A 17,246-nucleotide genomic window follows, 5' to 3' on the forward strand; every position below is an offset into this window, starting at 1 on the left:
CTTATTTATCGTTTCTTGGTGTAAGCTCTGGTAGAATTGTACACAAATTGTTGGGATACGTCAAAAATAAGAGTTACCTTTGAAGTCTCTGAGAGTTGCATAAACTCAGTAATGAACTATGTTATAAAGCTTAAAAAAGAAATTATTTATTGAGTTAGAGATATCTATAAAGCATAGAACACAACATACAAAATCCGTCCGTATGTCCTATACCAAATATATTGTACTAATGTTTGTTTCTCTGCTCTATCAAAATGTATAATATCTTTATCGTAATATGTGTTGGTATCAAAACTGAATGAAAACACTACAGATGTCGGTAAAATTATACGATCCTATTTATCTTAGCATAACGTGACGTCGCATCATACTTTCTACAAGCACTAATATGATAAGTATACCTATTTTTGTTAGTTAGGTAGATTTTATATTAGATACGAAGTATTAAAATTTACAAAAATTTAATTTGACACCGAATGATCGGACCGGTGAACTTTTGTTTAATAACGAATGTTTAGTTTTATACACGCAATAAACTTAGTAGAAGCGAGTGTTTAGTTAAACATACCTAGTCATTTCAATTTTGAACTAGTATATGAAATAAATGCCACGTTGAGAAGTAATATTTATTGAAACTTAGGTACACATATTACAAATACTTTAATTTTAGTTTTCTATTCATTCGTTTAGAGATTGACACATACTACGTGGTTTACATGCGTTGTATTATAACTTGTATACCTACATAAATGTACATAGGTACTTACTTAGCTGACATAAACATTTAGAATCTACTTTTTCGACATTTATATAGAAGAGTGAAGATAATAACGGAATGCATTAACTTTTATAACCAAAAATACCGAATTGAGGAGTGTACATGTGAGTCGGCCTAATGCAATAACAGTGTTATCCAAAAATATGAATAAGTAAAATATTTGTAGACGTAAAATAAATATGAGTGTAATCAGCGCATGTGAGTTTTTTTTTAATAGGAGAACATGAGCGTTCAACGAATTCAAAGTGGATTTAATAACTTGAATTATGTTTTAAAATATTCTCTGGGAAATTTATCTGTATTTAGTATAAATGCTCCTTTTTATACTGTTGCAACATGTTGCTACAGAGTATAATAGTTTTGTTCATATGTGGGTTGTTTGTATCATATAACACTAATCGAGATAGATAAGGAGGCATGTATGTTTATGTATATAAATAATCAGGATGGCAAAACAAGTTGAATTCCGAGTGACTTTTAAGGTATGCCATCTCAAGTCTAAAAGTTGTCAAAATCGGACCATATTTATTCAAGCCATCAGATACCGTAAATGTGGACCCCATTGCCTATGGCTCACATTTTGGCGAAAATATCGGTCAATATGTAAGATATATAATTTAAATTCGGGAAAAAAATTATTTTTGATAATAGTATATCCTTCTACCAAAAATGGGTTGAATCGGGTCAATACTTCCCTTAGCCCTCATATACCAAATATAAAGATTTATACCATATAGTATATTTGTGCCTAAATGAATAAAATCGGGCGAAAACTTGCCTTAGCCCCCATATAACTGATATTCACGATTTTGAAACTTTCAGCTGGCTTTACTATATATATGTTTATATATATAAAATTGCTGGAAAAAAAGTTCTCAAGTATATCTGAGCAATGGCAAAAATTAATGCAATCAACCCCTCCATTTCTATGTGTCCAATGATTTTAGTATAATTTGCGCTGACGGGAAGTAAAATATAGTACTCACAGTTAGTGAGTCTATGGTCTACCAAATAAGTTAATATGATACCAAATTTGATTGTAATCCATTTACGATTTAGTCAAATAGTGAAGTTGAACTTTTTCGCTACATTTGTTAATATAACGTTTTACCAACACCTGAAGGTATTTCCCCGGCTTGGATAATTTATAATCAAGTAAATCGTGATATGTAAAAAAATTTCGAAAGACATTTTTCTTCATACTTACAAGAACATTTTTTGCAATTTCCCGATAAATAGACGATGTAAGAGCAATTCAAAAAGTTCAATTTCAATAGTTTAAGAAAAATATACTAAATATACTAAATATAAACTTATAAATAAGAATATTTATCTATAATAGGTAATTATATCATATAATAAAATGTATAGAAATGTGTCTACAATTTATGTACAATAAATCAGCCCATCTTCAGAAAGTAAACAAACAAACAGAAAGCTTTTGAAAAAAACTTAAAAAAAAACACAAAATCTCTTCCGGACTCTATTTAATAATCGTAATAATCGAATAGATAAATAAAAAAGTAAATAAATATTTGCTAATCACTTTTTATGAGCGGCCATTAAATTTTAATAACACTTTTCACTATTAAACACTTTCTCACTTATTTAAAAAATATATTAAATTATGTTCATCCAATTTCAAAAGTTATGCATTACCCAATCCTAAGGATATACCCAACACTTTTTACTCTTGAACACTTCTTCGAATACCCTTTATATAAGTAGCTCAAAGCTGAAATATTAGGACATCACTATTGTTCTATTCGTACATACCTGATCACATACTTGTCTCTTGATTCCAATTTGCACGAACTTTCGAACAACGAATTTACTCTTCATTTTTAAATTCTACTGCGTTTGCCCGGCTCTCGCTGGCTAAGTGTATATGTATGTATGTGTGCACAAGAGCAGTTGAAAGCGCATGCACTGTTTACTTCCGAAATATAAACAAATAAGGATTGCGAACTCTTAATATATTTCCAAAAATTAATGTTTCCTGGCTCATTTCGAACCAAAATAATTTATTTTTTTCAATATTAATTTACTAATTCAACATTTTCATTTGGTAGCACTGACTAAGCAGCTAATCCCAGCGGAAACTAGCGAGCAGGTACAATTCGTGAACGGAAGCATGGTTGTATGTCGATTTTAAAAAAGCTTAAAATATTTAAAATAAAATTAAAAACTTGGAAAACTTTTGTTTCAAATAATAATAAACAAAAAATTAACTTTTAGCATGTATTTAAAAGTTTTTTACCAATTTTTTTTATTTAAGATTGGAATATAATCGTGTTTCTTTATTCGCTCCGGTTTTAGAATATGATAATCGATATACAACGGAATGAAACAGAAGTAATAAGGTTTTACGCAATTAATTACGGTAAACAGCTAAACTATGTGGATTATCTTCACCTAAAAATATATATAGGTGTGACCTGCAATTTTTTATTAAAATTTTTTATAGCACAGAAAACTGCTGATCGACATAATATTCAACAAATTCCAGTATAGAAATGAAGTAACAGAAATTTATTTGGAATGCCCGCTAACAGATGATCTGGAAAATTTTAATCAATAAATAAACGAAAATAAAAGTTTCCAAACGCTCGGAGCTAATAAAGAAACACGCCACATAATCTTTTATATTAATGATCAACGTAATTTTTATTAAGTAACAGTAAATTATTAGGAATAGATCTTAATTAATGCATAGTAAAGTTTAGTGCTAAAATAAGAATTTATAAAATATTAAAAGTCTAATTTACAATTACTTTTATTATTACAATTACTAGAGTAAACTAAATTACATTATTTTCGAAATTTTTTATAAAGCTAATATTTTTATATCTCTTTTGATATCTCTTGTAAAATATGTGCACCCTGTTTTCAGCGATCTACGTAGTTCTGTCCTAAAAGTGTAAATAGTGTGACATTATTTAATGGCAAAAGAGTAGTGCGGGCGTTCAAATCTCAATATAGGTAACCACGCCTTTCAGCATGTGCGGGCAGTGGCTTAAGTGCAGAAATATGTGAAAACATCAGAAAGTATTGTTTCAAGGGCCGGCTTTTAGTGATGAAATCAATGTTTAAGGGTCGGTTTTTCAATGGTTGCTAACCAGACATTGAGAAAACGGCTCTAAGTAATGTGCCACCCAATAAATGCAAAAAATAAAAATAAGTGCGGGCCTTTAAATTTCGGTGTTATTAACGGGCATCTATCTCTTGCCATGCGTATCTCTGCCGGCGTCGGTAATAACCAAATAGTGTGAATTAAGGTGAGAAAAATAGAAAATGCGCGATAATACAAAATAACTTGAGGTTTTCAGGTAAGTTATCTTCTAAATAAATTTAGAGAAATATCAATTTTCAGTTTTAAAAGCAAATAGTTACTTTTACCGTCTCTATTCAAGTACGTGCACTTTTAATTGTATATAACGTGCGTATGCAAGGCTAATACTTTGATCACAAGGGTATATTATTATCAAAAGAAAAAAACATTTTCCCCGAATTTCAATTATATATCTCACAGATTGACTGATATTTTCGGCAAAAAGTTAGCCTTGTTGTCTGGGGTCCACATCTCCTGGGCTTGAATAGTTATGGTTCGAGTATGACAATGTTTAGACCTGAAATGGCATACAAGGCATCATTCGTGCAAAGTTTTATCCCGATATATTAATTGGTGTTTGATTTGTAAACTGGAAAATAAAAGAATCAGATGAAATTTAAAATTGTGTTATATGGAAAGTAGACGTGGTTCCGATTTGCTCATCGCACTGCGAAATAAGAATGTCATTATAATACTACCTACCGAGTTTGGTTAAAATCGGTCTTGCAGGTCCTGAGATATGCTTTTAGTAGTTTTTAGCAAAATCGATGGGGAGAGGGGGTGGTTATCATCTGAGGCGGGGTCACGCCCAATTTAAAAAGATTTTTCTAACCATTGCTGCCCTTCATTATTGCGATTCGTTGAACCAAATTACAATACTAACCTTTTTATGGTGCCAAGAAACATGTGTACCAAGTTTCATCAATATATCTCAATTTTTACCCAATTTAAAAAGATTTTTCGAACCATTGCTGCCCTTCATTATTGCGATTCGTTGAACCAAATTACAATACTAACCTTTTTATGGTGCCAAGAAACATGTGTACCAAGTTTCATCAATATATCTCAATTTTTACCCAATTTACAGCTTGCACAGAACCCTACATCTAACTTGATCAGTTTGAGGTGATACAAGCAACCGTTAGGTGAACAAAATTATTATACTCTGTAGCAACACGTTGCAAGAGTATAATAATTGAGATACGTACATATTTGTTTAATATCTACAAGGTGCAATTCAAAAGTTTCAGGACTTTTATTAACAAACGAATATTATTTGTTTTTTTTTTTGAAAAATTTATTGGTCGCCTTCAAAATAGTCTCCTTCCGCCTGAATACAACGTTTTGCACGTTCAAGAAAGTTATCAATTGACTTTTTTAGGTAATTTGTCGGTATAGCGTTGAGGATGGCTGTCGTCGCCTTTTGGATGGCGTCAACGTCAGCAAAGCGGTTTGCTTTCATGGCCAAATGTAGTTTTCCGAAAGGGTAGAAGTCGCACGGTGCCATATCAGGTAAATACGGGAGTGGTTGATTGTTAAAATTTGATTTTTGGTCAACTAATCGGCCACATGCGTCGATCGATGAGACGGCGCATTATCGTGCAACAAACGCCAACTTCCATCTTCGCGATATTCGGGCCGAATGCGACGAATACGTGCTACCAAACGCTTCAAAACTACAAGGTAGAATACCGCATTAACGTTTTGGCCGAGTGGAACAAATTCTCTGTGGACAATACCCTTGGAATCATAAAAACAAATCAGCATTGTCTTCACTTTTGACTTCTCCAGGCGCGATTTTTTGGCTTTCGACTCATTTCTCATTTATGTCCTCACGACCACTTTGAAAACGTTTAAACCACTCGTGAATACGGCTACGATAGACAACCATCGCCATAAACTTGTCTCATCATTTGATGAGTTTTGGTAAAAGTTTTACCAAGTTTAAAACAAAACTTAATGTTAGCTCTTTGTTCGATGCTCATTTTCCGACCGACACTATAAATGTGATGTCACATGTAGCGCGATATCTCAGCTGTTATACAAGTCAGCACTGAAGAATACACAATTGAGGGATAACAATTTCAGACAGATGGCGCCACTAGAAGCCGCGTTGCTTAAAAAGTCCTGGAACTTTTGAATTGTACCTTGTACATGTCTATGTATATAATTAAACGTGTGTTCGTTCATGCATACGCATTTTCACACAAGGACTCGACTATATAGGGTAAATAGGTTTGAAAACACGTACATACCATATGTGTATACCATAATATTATTAAAGAATAAGAAAGAGTTAAGAGATCGCACGGAACATGCTATTAAACACAGTTCTATGTGAGCGTTATTAATATTTCGTAATATCGCATTGTACATTAAATCAGTAGAAGGTAATGTCACCAAATTTAACAAATACGAAAGATAACCAGTGAAATGCCTCAATGTATACCATATGTTCTCTAAAGGTGTTCTAATCACTTTCTAACCGTTTTGCGGGATTAAAAGTATAACACGTATATAGTTAGATTAATGTGTGATCATATAGTCATGGTATCGTTATTTTGCTCATTTGTATTCATATACATCTTTGTATATTTAGTTTTCCTATGACAACCAACCGAACGTAACTAAAACTAGTATCGTTTGGATATGAATGATTTATAAATTTACTGTCGCTACATATTGCAGAGAGTATAATAGTTTTGTAGGGCACAATAGACCCTAGGTCGTAGTGCAAACCTTATACAATTTCTATATTAGTATTGTGTACCTAAAATGATTCAAGACAAATAAGAAATTTCATGTCTGCAACTCTGTTACAGCATCTCAGCATCTTGATTTTACAATTTGAAAATTACCATAATCTAGTTTGGTGCTAACAATGAGTCCAGTCTATGCGTTACTCCAGTCTCCACTCCAGTAATATCATGATTTTGTTTTTTGTTGCTGTTGTAGTGGCAAAAAATTCCTGAAGTAATTACTATGAATATTACATGAGACTTCTCAATAAAATTCAGTGGTTTAGGCTTTTCTCAAGCTCCTATATTTCCGTTGCTATTATCTCCATAAAATTAATCGAAAATAGTTCTCGTGGTATTACTACTTGTACTTCGAAACTAAAAATTTGTGATATGTGCCCATACCTCCTCTAGCACTAATATTATGATATACGTTTGTTATGTTGATATCAAAAAAGGTAAATTTGATGTTAAGGACAGATATAGCAATGATGAGTGAAGTGTATTATAAGTTAACGACAGTCTAATTCGTATGCAACATTTTTGCTGATATAGTATAGTAATGAAACTATGGCATATAGTATAAGGTTACGACCGTCTAATTCATATGAAACAGTTTTGCTGATATCTGGAAAATTTCACACACTTTTAGTTCTTAAAAATGGTAACAGTATATAAAGTGCGGCTGTACCCAAAAGCTCTTTCTTACTTGTTAACAATACTCCCTGTCCAAAAAATAGTATATATACATTAAGTTACTTTAATGTGCTACTTCCATGTCATGTGCAACCATATTTATTTGTTTGGTGAGAAATTAACAACTTAATTAATTTCTTGGTCATTTATCTTTTCATTTCTGTTTTCAACACTCGCAAATGTATATATTTTTATATACATGTACGAAATATGTTTGGTATGAACTTTTTCACTATTTTTCTGTTACTTTGGTATTCGAAAGAAAAGTTTAGTTGCATTAGTCGATTTTAGGCGTTTTCTTGTATATATTTTATGCTGTAGCAAAAATTCACTTGGTAGTTTAACTTTAAACGATTTTGGCATTGAATTGCTACATAACTTCGAATTCGACTGGTCATTCACATGACTCGTAAACTGGGGAGTAGGGATCACAAAATCTTTTATTTATCTTAAAGGCATATGTACAACTTTTTTTACTTATAGCATATGAATAAATAAAAGTTGTTTTTTATTTAAATATAATGTATATAATGTTAGGTTAAAATAAATCACAGGAAGTTAATGGAATGGCCAATACTTTGGCTTTATTGATTTGAAAATTTGATGAAGGAATTCTGTGGGTCCAAGTTTCATTCGGCCACAAAAAGTTTATTGCTGATACTCCAAGTTTGGCGATTTCCTTTACGTAGATACGCGTTGTAGAGGTTAATTATGAAATGTACCTGAATGTAGATAATGGTATGGGAAAAATGAGCTCATAGTTTACGTAGAATTTTAAAATCTTGGTCCAGTGTAAATATTTTTATGGTAATGTTCCAAAGTTATATATAGTTATAGTAGTTAAGCTATCTTCTATAAAATTCTATGTCTCTAAAAGTCATAACGTATTTGTTAATAATTAAAATATTATTAATTATTATAATAAATTTCACAAACTTCTACATATTGGAAAATATTTACAAAACAGCATCTGTGTTGCATAAAAATATGGAAAAGTTTGCAGTCATATTACAAAAGTGCAAAACGATAGCGCGCCGTCTAATGCCCATAGGCCAAACATGACAACCCTTTCATATTATTTTGCCAGGCGTTGTGACCCTGTGATTTCTTTAGTGCTTCAACACTTTTTTGTAAACATACATATTTTTTCAATTTGCATTTTTTCCTCCCTTGTTTTTTGTATATTGAAAATTCAGTGAATTAGTTTTTCATACATATACATTTTTTACATGTTTTTGCCATCCCATTGAATGTGAGTATTAATCAGTTTTCTTTCTGTGGAGTGTGTGGGTCGTTTAGACCAGGATACCCATATATATTTTTTGTTCACGACAAATGTTATGCACTATTCCTTTATTCCCTATTAATTCTTAACAAGTGAATATTCATTTGTTTTCTCATTCAGAAAAAAACTGTGTTAGTTGAGCAAGGGTTAAATTTCCGAATCGATTATAAAAAACTAAAAGGGATAGAGTTTTTTGTGAAGGATAAAATATTTCGTGCTTTTGTGTGCGGTTAGTTACACACAAAATGTTTAAAAATTTGCATAGCTCAGATATATATAGGGTGTCGGCTCATTAACGATAAATATATTTTTGACTTGAAACTGTTTGATTTTTTGCTATTATTGTACAATTTCTTTGCCAATAGCGCTGGTACATAAGAAATGTTTAACATGGATCGCAACTAGGGAATTTTCGTATTATATTTGCATAAAATTCCTTTGTTAAACGTGATTGAATATTTTGTAACTTTTTACTTCTGACAAAATGACCAAACGTTTTATATTTATACTTATATATATATATGTATTAAACATTGAAGGTCTACAGATACATTTTTATACAAACAAAATTTTTGTTGATGATTAACTTTCGTGACTTCTTGCAAATATAAGGACTAAGTTATTGAATATAGATCAAACACCATGTATATATTTCCTAAGTGCATAGATTCCACACTTTTTTCATGAGCCGCTTATAAATGGAAAATAAGAATTAAAAAAATTAGGGTAGTTTAGATAGGAAAAAATTAAAATTCACCCAGACAACGCAACAAAAAAATCTGAATAACGCAAAAGGGTTGAGTGAAGAGTGTTCCTATAAGTTAAATTTCGAAATTTGAATATGTATTATACATTTAGATGCAAAGAGAGTTAATCAGAAAAATTGGAAAACGCACAGATGAGTTTCAAATGATGAAAAGGGGCTGTGCGGGAAGGAGGAGATAGAGTTGCAGCCGGCGAAAAGGATACGCGACGCGAAGTCGACAGGATTGCCCCAGCCCAAGCTGTTTTTTGAATGTGGCTGAGTGGCTTCTAGATACATTTTTTTTTTGCTTCGTGCGCCGAGGGGTGACTTAATTTCACGAAAGCGAAAGCGAAAAATGTGTACACATTTTTAAGTGCTGTGCATAACGGCTGAGCGCAGTACAGGGTAAACGGGATGGGGATGTACGATTTTAATTTTAATTTGAAAAATATGCATCACATAATGCGTACTAGTTTGAGGTGACTGTAAAAACAACCGTGTTCACTCGTAAAATTAAAGCAAGTCTTCCAACGTTGGTCTATTTGTTTCCAAAGGGTAGGTGCGGAATGGGACGGATTTTTACGTACGTAAAGCACTTAGGCGAAATTATGTTAGAAACAGAAACGCTATCTCCGCTAATGTAAAATGGAAAACAAAAAATCGATTTTTCTTCAACTTTAAATATTCTCCTTAAACTGTTTTTATTCCGTTAAGTCGTAATGCTAACAGACCTTCATCCCCACTTTTATGCAAAACTCATTTGGTGGCTCATGTTGTGCTCATTAAATAGGCAAAAAATGAGGGTGATACATTTTTTTTTCCTTGGATGACTGCCAGCATACACAGAAAAATCTGTAATGAATCCTTTTGCTTCTCGAGCGCCGTAATTGTGTATACTTCTTTCCATTAGGACGTGTGCGCTCCACGCGTTCTTCTCCTTGGAAGCTATCCTTACAAGTCATAAGAAATTAAATTAACGTCAAATCGTTGGTGAGCATAAAAAAAAATTACGAACAAAGAATAAATGATACTTAAGAGAAGTGTTGACTGAAGGATAGCAGCAGAAGGTAGTACGAGTGTACTGCTGCTTAATCATCGCTCTCATTTCCCTCGAATTTTATATTAATGCACAAAAAATATATTTTGTGAACAAAGCATAAGAGGCAAGGATTTCCTTATTAAAAAGCTATAAAATTATGTTCTTTGTAGAAAAAATTGGAGTTTTTTGTATTTTTTGCCGGTTTTGATTTTAGGGTCAAAAACATTTTGGTATATGTCTACGCATACTAGCATATAACAAGTGTTGAATAGGGTCTAGAAAGGTTTCGTAAAGGGTAAAATTTTGTTTAGGTACGATTTCAAGAAAGTGTTGTAATATGAAATATGTTTTTTCTAATGAGTACAGGTCGAAATTTAAGTGAAGATATAATAACGGTATCATGATGCGCAATTGATGAAGATTTCAGGTTTATGTAATTTCCATACCTTTATAAATGGCAAAATTAAAACAAATTAATACATGTGAATTACATTAATATGTTACATTCACATCCTTTAGATTGAAAGAAATTATATTAAACACTTTAAATTAGTGTTTAGAACCAAAAAGTTAATAAACATACGTTTTCTGCAATATCCGAAATATCCCAACTGAATTTCGATGCGGAAACAATAATACTTTCAAAACAAAGGTGTATATATTGAATTCCTAATTTAATTATATTTTTTAGTACTCGTACTAGTTTTTGTTAATTTAGTTTTGTTGATACATGGTAACTTATTATGTTAAATGCCACCAGCATTACATGTACATATGTACATACATATATTATTGAAAAAAAGCATAGTTATTACAATCAGTATAGCAAAAAATAGCTGGCTTAAAATCAAAATAAAAAAGTATTTGACCAATTGACTAAGAGGTGTAACCTGCCAGAAGCAGATGATTTGAAATAACTTCAACACCAAAACAGTCTGCTATTTATAAACAGTCCTTTCACAGCAAGAGGTAATTCATAAAAAGTTTCTAGAACCATTGTAGAACATATTTTATCTTTTCCTTATTTCAACACCTAATCCATGACTACTCACAGACATCAAAGGGTTGCCAAGGGTATTGAAATTTATGGCAGCAAAGAAAATTTCATAAAATAAAAACTAAACAAAAATGACCTTTAGCCAAAGTTGCTGGGATATAAGAGAGTAATAAAAAAAATGTATATACATATATACCATATGTATGTAAATATGTATGAGTATTTGCAAAGTCCGTGAGTCGATAATGAAGGAAATTGGGGGGGCAGAATGAAAACTGTTGCGACAATGAAAGGATCCTGCATATTACAAATAAGTAGAAGAAGATTAGGTAAAACTGGAAAAGTGGTAGATACGTAAGACGTGCGGCATATCACCCCATTAAATTACTTTTGTAGAAATGAAGAAAATGTGATGCATGCCAATGAAGAAAAACCACCTCCAGCAAATAATTGAAAGAGAGGAATAAAATTAAAGTATTGATTATCTGCAATGTAATGAAAGGAATAACTGAACTTCTGCGAATTAAAAATAAAAAATTTAAAAAATTATATTCAATAAATATTTTAAAACAATTATGGATTCCATTGTAAAATCTTTATGTATGCACTCATATGCATGTAAGTATAAAAATAAATTAAAAGTCACAAAGTTATTAAGTGAAAGGGTCGGACTGGTAGTATATCTTATAATTTATCAATAACGACGAAAGTTGGGACAGAAAGTCGAATGAAAAGATGAAAGAATACACAAGAGTGCCATTTTATTGGTTGTATATATATTAGTTGTTGGTGTCTTGTTAATGGCGGACTTGATGAACCAATATTAAATATCTCGCAGGTTGTTTCGATGAATTTAAACAAACGAAAAACAAATAGCTGTAAAACAATAGAATGGCAAGGAGTACAACGCCTACTAATGTAAATTTATTTTAAAGTAGTTTGTGGTTTTTTGATCTCTTTCACCTAATGTAGTACTTTCTGTTAAGTAAGAATTTTAACCCTCATTCACTGAGCCTTTATAGAATGAAAAACTAAGTGTTGAAGATTTATAAGCAGCGGTATCCTTGGCAAGCATATATTCATTAAATATTTATAAACGACAATATGATCTTCATAACAACACAGAAAAATAAAACATGTTGCAAGTTGGACGGTAGCATCAATATGTGTAGCGTATGGAAATGAAACTCTTTCAATAAAACTTAGTACTTGGAAAATTCAAGTGCACATACATAGGAATAAACGACTAGAATGTTTTTAGTATCTTGTCAGGGATTTGATCCCTTGATAAGATATATGGTAGATAATGTTTTTATTGAAAGTCATATGACTGTTTACTTTACAACCTACATATTATTTCTACTTAATTATTGCAATTAATGAAGGAGTATCCTCTGAAATTGTTTGTCCACATCACACATGTGAATTTTGACTTTTTCTCCGACCTAAGAAAATATTTTCACGGCCTATTCTTATGGTACATATTATTATAAATCTGCACGCGTTTATCAAGTCTTCGAAAATCATAAGTAAGTGTGTGGCGAAAGTGGTTGAAAGCAAACAAACCTCTTTCTTGACAATTTGCGAATGGAATAACCCCCCAAGGGATCTGAAAGTTATCCTTTTTCGCTGCTGGTGCTTATTGTTCAGTTGTTTTGCAAAGCGTAAAATTTGCGTGGTTAAAAAGGAACATACATATCACCATTTCATATGTGAAATGTTGTTGCCAGGAAGCTAACCACACATGTGCCACTCAAATTGGGATTAGCCACAAAATAACAGCAAATACAATACACAAAGAATATTTGCATACATATGTATGTATGTATTTTGTAATCAATGTGTTTATAAAATTGCGTACCTACAAACATTTTAAAGCGTTTAGGTGAGAAGGGAGTGTGGATGTTGACAGAGTGCAGAAAATAACATATGAGTTGGCACATATCAGTACTTCCTTTTTGACTTCGTAAACTGTTGCATCTTTTCTGAGGGTGAAAGTAGCAGCGAATGCCACCGCATAGACTAACATACCATATGTGTGAATTTACATGTGTTTAGTTATGGTTGAACAGGTTGTGTATGCGTTTGTAGTTATAATAAATAAAACTTGCTTTTTAGTGTGTTTTTAAACGTAGGTAATTAAATGTGAATGTATTAATACATATATATGTGCCTAAAAAGTGGCGAGGTAGAAAATGATGCATTTATCTAAAATGGATATTTGGAATTCCGAATTACAGTTTGGTATACTAATTTATACATATAATATGTACATCTAAGAGTCGACTTCGAATGAGTCTCAATTTTTGGTCTCCTATGCCATTATTATTCCATTAACACTGTGTTTTTGCTTTTTAACACTTTTCCTTTATTTTTCTTGTCTACCCTTTTTATTATTTAATACGTTTTTTTATTGGTCATATCTGAGCTTTCGTTCATTGCTCTTCAGAAGGAGAACTATATAATTTATTTGAAGTGAATCTAATTTACAGCACTCGTTCACATTATTTATTTTCTTTTGATCTCAAAGAAAATGCAATTTAATAAAGCGGATACAATGTTTGATAGTTGGCTTACATGCAAGTATGTGTATGTATGATAATATAATAATACAATATAACATAAAGCCTATTCTAACATATACTTTTGATTGGATGTGGTTCTATGTTTAATTAAGTGAATTTAGCGTGTACAGTATAATATTTCATTTACTTTCTTTTTTTTGACAGCTTCAATGCCGGAGCACATAATTCATAGGGTAATACTAAGGTTGCTAGATGTGATTGGAGACGGTCAGAGTGTAGGATCCATCTTATTAGGGATGCGTAGAGAAGTGATATAGTTAATATAATATTTAACTTTTATGTACACATACATATAAGTTTATTATACATAAGTATATGACTGATACACCTTTTTACATTGGTGAACTGCTTGGGTCATACAACTCTATATTTTTCAATAGATATCTTTGAAAGTTTACTTTTTAACAACACCTTTGTTTTAAACTTTGATTTCAAAACAGTTTGTGCTGTTAGAGATTTCAGTATCAGCACTTTCGTTTTGTTTAATTTTTCCAATTTATTTGTATTCTTAGTGTATTTTTCAAGAGAAGGGAAAAGTCGGTTATAAATTTATAAATTTAGTTTTTAAAAAGGGGTTGTTTGAAACTTTGATGTTAACACAGTTTGTTCTGTTAGAGATTTCAGCATCAGCATTTTCGTTTTGCATTTCTCCAATTTAATTGTATTCTTAGTGTAATTTGCAAGAGAAGGGAAAAGTCGGTTATAAATTAGTGGCTGGCAAACGTTTAACCGTTACTTTAAAAATACCGACAAGTCCAGAACGTTTTGCGATTCGTTAACGAAATATGTACCAGAAAATGTGTGTTATACATATATTATATTCTTCTCATGAGCACAATCCACACTAAAATGTTGATTGTCGATTTTTTTCTTATGGCCCACTACTTTATGGAAACAATTTGCACATATTATAGTAAAAAAAATTAATAAATGATTTTCTTTGATTGTTTGTTTCTTCAATCGAAATTTAAGCTTAAATAAGTTAAACTAATTTTGCAGAATAAACCCAACATCCTTAATATTTTTTTCCGTTCATGTATTCGAATAAGGTATTTGTCATTGTGATAAATTTGATTTTTTGAAAAGAGTTTACAAAGAAACAAGTAAACGATTAAAGCTCCAATTAGAAAATAAAATATATACGGTGTTATATAAACTAGAGCATCGGATTCTATGATTAAAATAATACTTACTTCCTTATGCTCGCATTTTCCTTTGAGTCTTACTTGTATATTTTCTTTCAAAAGTTTTTTCTTTGCTCAAAAGTGGTCACAGGTGTACAATTTTTTGTTTTTAATTTTTTTGACAGTTGAAAAAAAAAATGAAACAAATGAGCTAATATTTCGCGTTAAGTCACTATTAACGCATATTGCATACCGCTTGCCTTGTTTTACTGCCACATAGCAAGTTTGTTCACCACCTTTCATATCAGCATCTGTAGTAAGAAATTTTAAGCGTATGCAAATGAGCCACTGAAAGATGAAAGCGGGGTGCGCTCCAAACGCGAATCAACCAAATGAGTATTTTTCTGCCTAAACCGTTTTCCCTTCACTTTTGTTTAGTTTCTCGTTGTACGGCCGATAAAATGTTCGCCGACGTTCCAGAGAGAATGAGCTGAAATTTCTTTTTACGCCGTTCTGCATAAATTACGAAAGGAGTAAAAGTACGAAAATATAATGAAGAACATTTTTTCATTATTACGTTTCTCCAACTCGGTTTTATAATTTTCATCATTTCCACTTTTTGGTTCTTTTCGTGACATTCGTCCCACTCCAACATGCATTTTAGGCTTACTCCACCTCTTTTGAGATAATCAAATATGCTGTATTTGGAGGCAGCAGGAGTCAAAGACAAGCAAATCGTACATAGCTTTCAAAGAAATTTAGTAGTACTCGCATTGCCCCAAAAGTAGCGATGGAGTTTCGAAAAGAATAAAAAATTGCATAGTATTAATTTATGTTTGCTGTACTTCTCGCTGTAAAGACAGTATAGCGATAAATAAGGGAGCTGAATGGAATTTTGTGTATACGTACATACATACATATATAAATTAATTTTAAATGCATACACTGGTGGCCGGATAAATATACATGACTTTGTTTTACAAGTTTGACTATTTAGTTTTAAATTAATATTTATTAGCAATTTTTTCAGCATAGACCAAAATAAACAAAAAGTCCCAAAATTATCGTAACAATTTCAAAATGTTTAACTAAAATTTAATCAGACCAAATAATATCTTATTATGCTCACTTAGAGGTATTATAGTTTTGTTTAAAAAATATATATTTAATTGTTCTCATAAAAAAAACGTAGTCTCTTGTGAGTTGTCGATCTAGCTCTTTGGACAATAACATCGAAAAAGTTGGGTAATGAAATAGGATCTCAAAATCTGTTATAGATTGTTTTGCTAAAACTTAATTATCTAATTTAGGAACCAAGAAAGAAATATATTTAAGATGGGAAAAATTGTATGCGACAATTGCGATTTTATTGAAACCATGAAAATTTTGTTTTCAGCAGTCCGATTCAAATGGAGAGATAGTATATGTGTAGGCATATTAAATTAAGATTGTTAACATAACCGAATTAAACTCGTTGAACTTATAATTGAGTTGCTCTCTTAAAAAATAACAATACAGTTGCACATACACATGTATTTACGTTCATACGTAAAATAAAAATGATAAAAAACGAATAGCAACGCAGAATCAGACGGAGGAGCGCAACCAACATGGCAGACAACTCAAGTTAATGGTTCCGAGACAACGCGAATGAAAGAGGACCGTACAGTTAGAGCAGCATTAAAATATATTCTAAGAGAAAAGGACAAAATATCCTCACGTTATGGGGAGCGCAAGTACGCATCGCAATAACCTGAATTAAAAGCTGGTGGTGGTATATTGTACTTGTACAATGCGAAAGGGCTGTTTCTTCATAATTAAGAATATGTAAATTCGTTAAAAAACGTGCTACATTGTCACTATAAACTGGGAGTGTGTGAGTGTCGACAAATACTTATATATTTTTCGCGGGGAAATGTTTTCATGATTTTTGTATTACAAAATTGTTATACACATATATTAAATACAAACTTTTTACAAATTTTTGACACTTACTAATTTGTTTATATTTTTATGAGCTTTGTATATTTATTCTGCTTTGGTAATTATTACACTGTAGTATGTTTATGCATAAGTAAATATGTACTATATACATACCTAAATATATGTATGTATGTTATTTTGCTATTTTATGCCTCTAAATATGT

The sequence above is a fragment of the Bactrocera oleae genome, chromosome 4 (assembly GCF_042242935.1).
Source record: "Bactrocera oleae isolate idBacOlea1 chromosome 4, idBacOlea1, whole genome shotgun sequence".
In the NCBI taxonomy this organism is placed as follows: domain Eukaryota; kingdom Metazoa; phylum Arthropoda; class Insecta; order Diptera; family Tephritidae; genus Bactrocera; species Bactrocera oleae.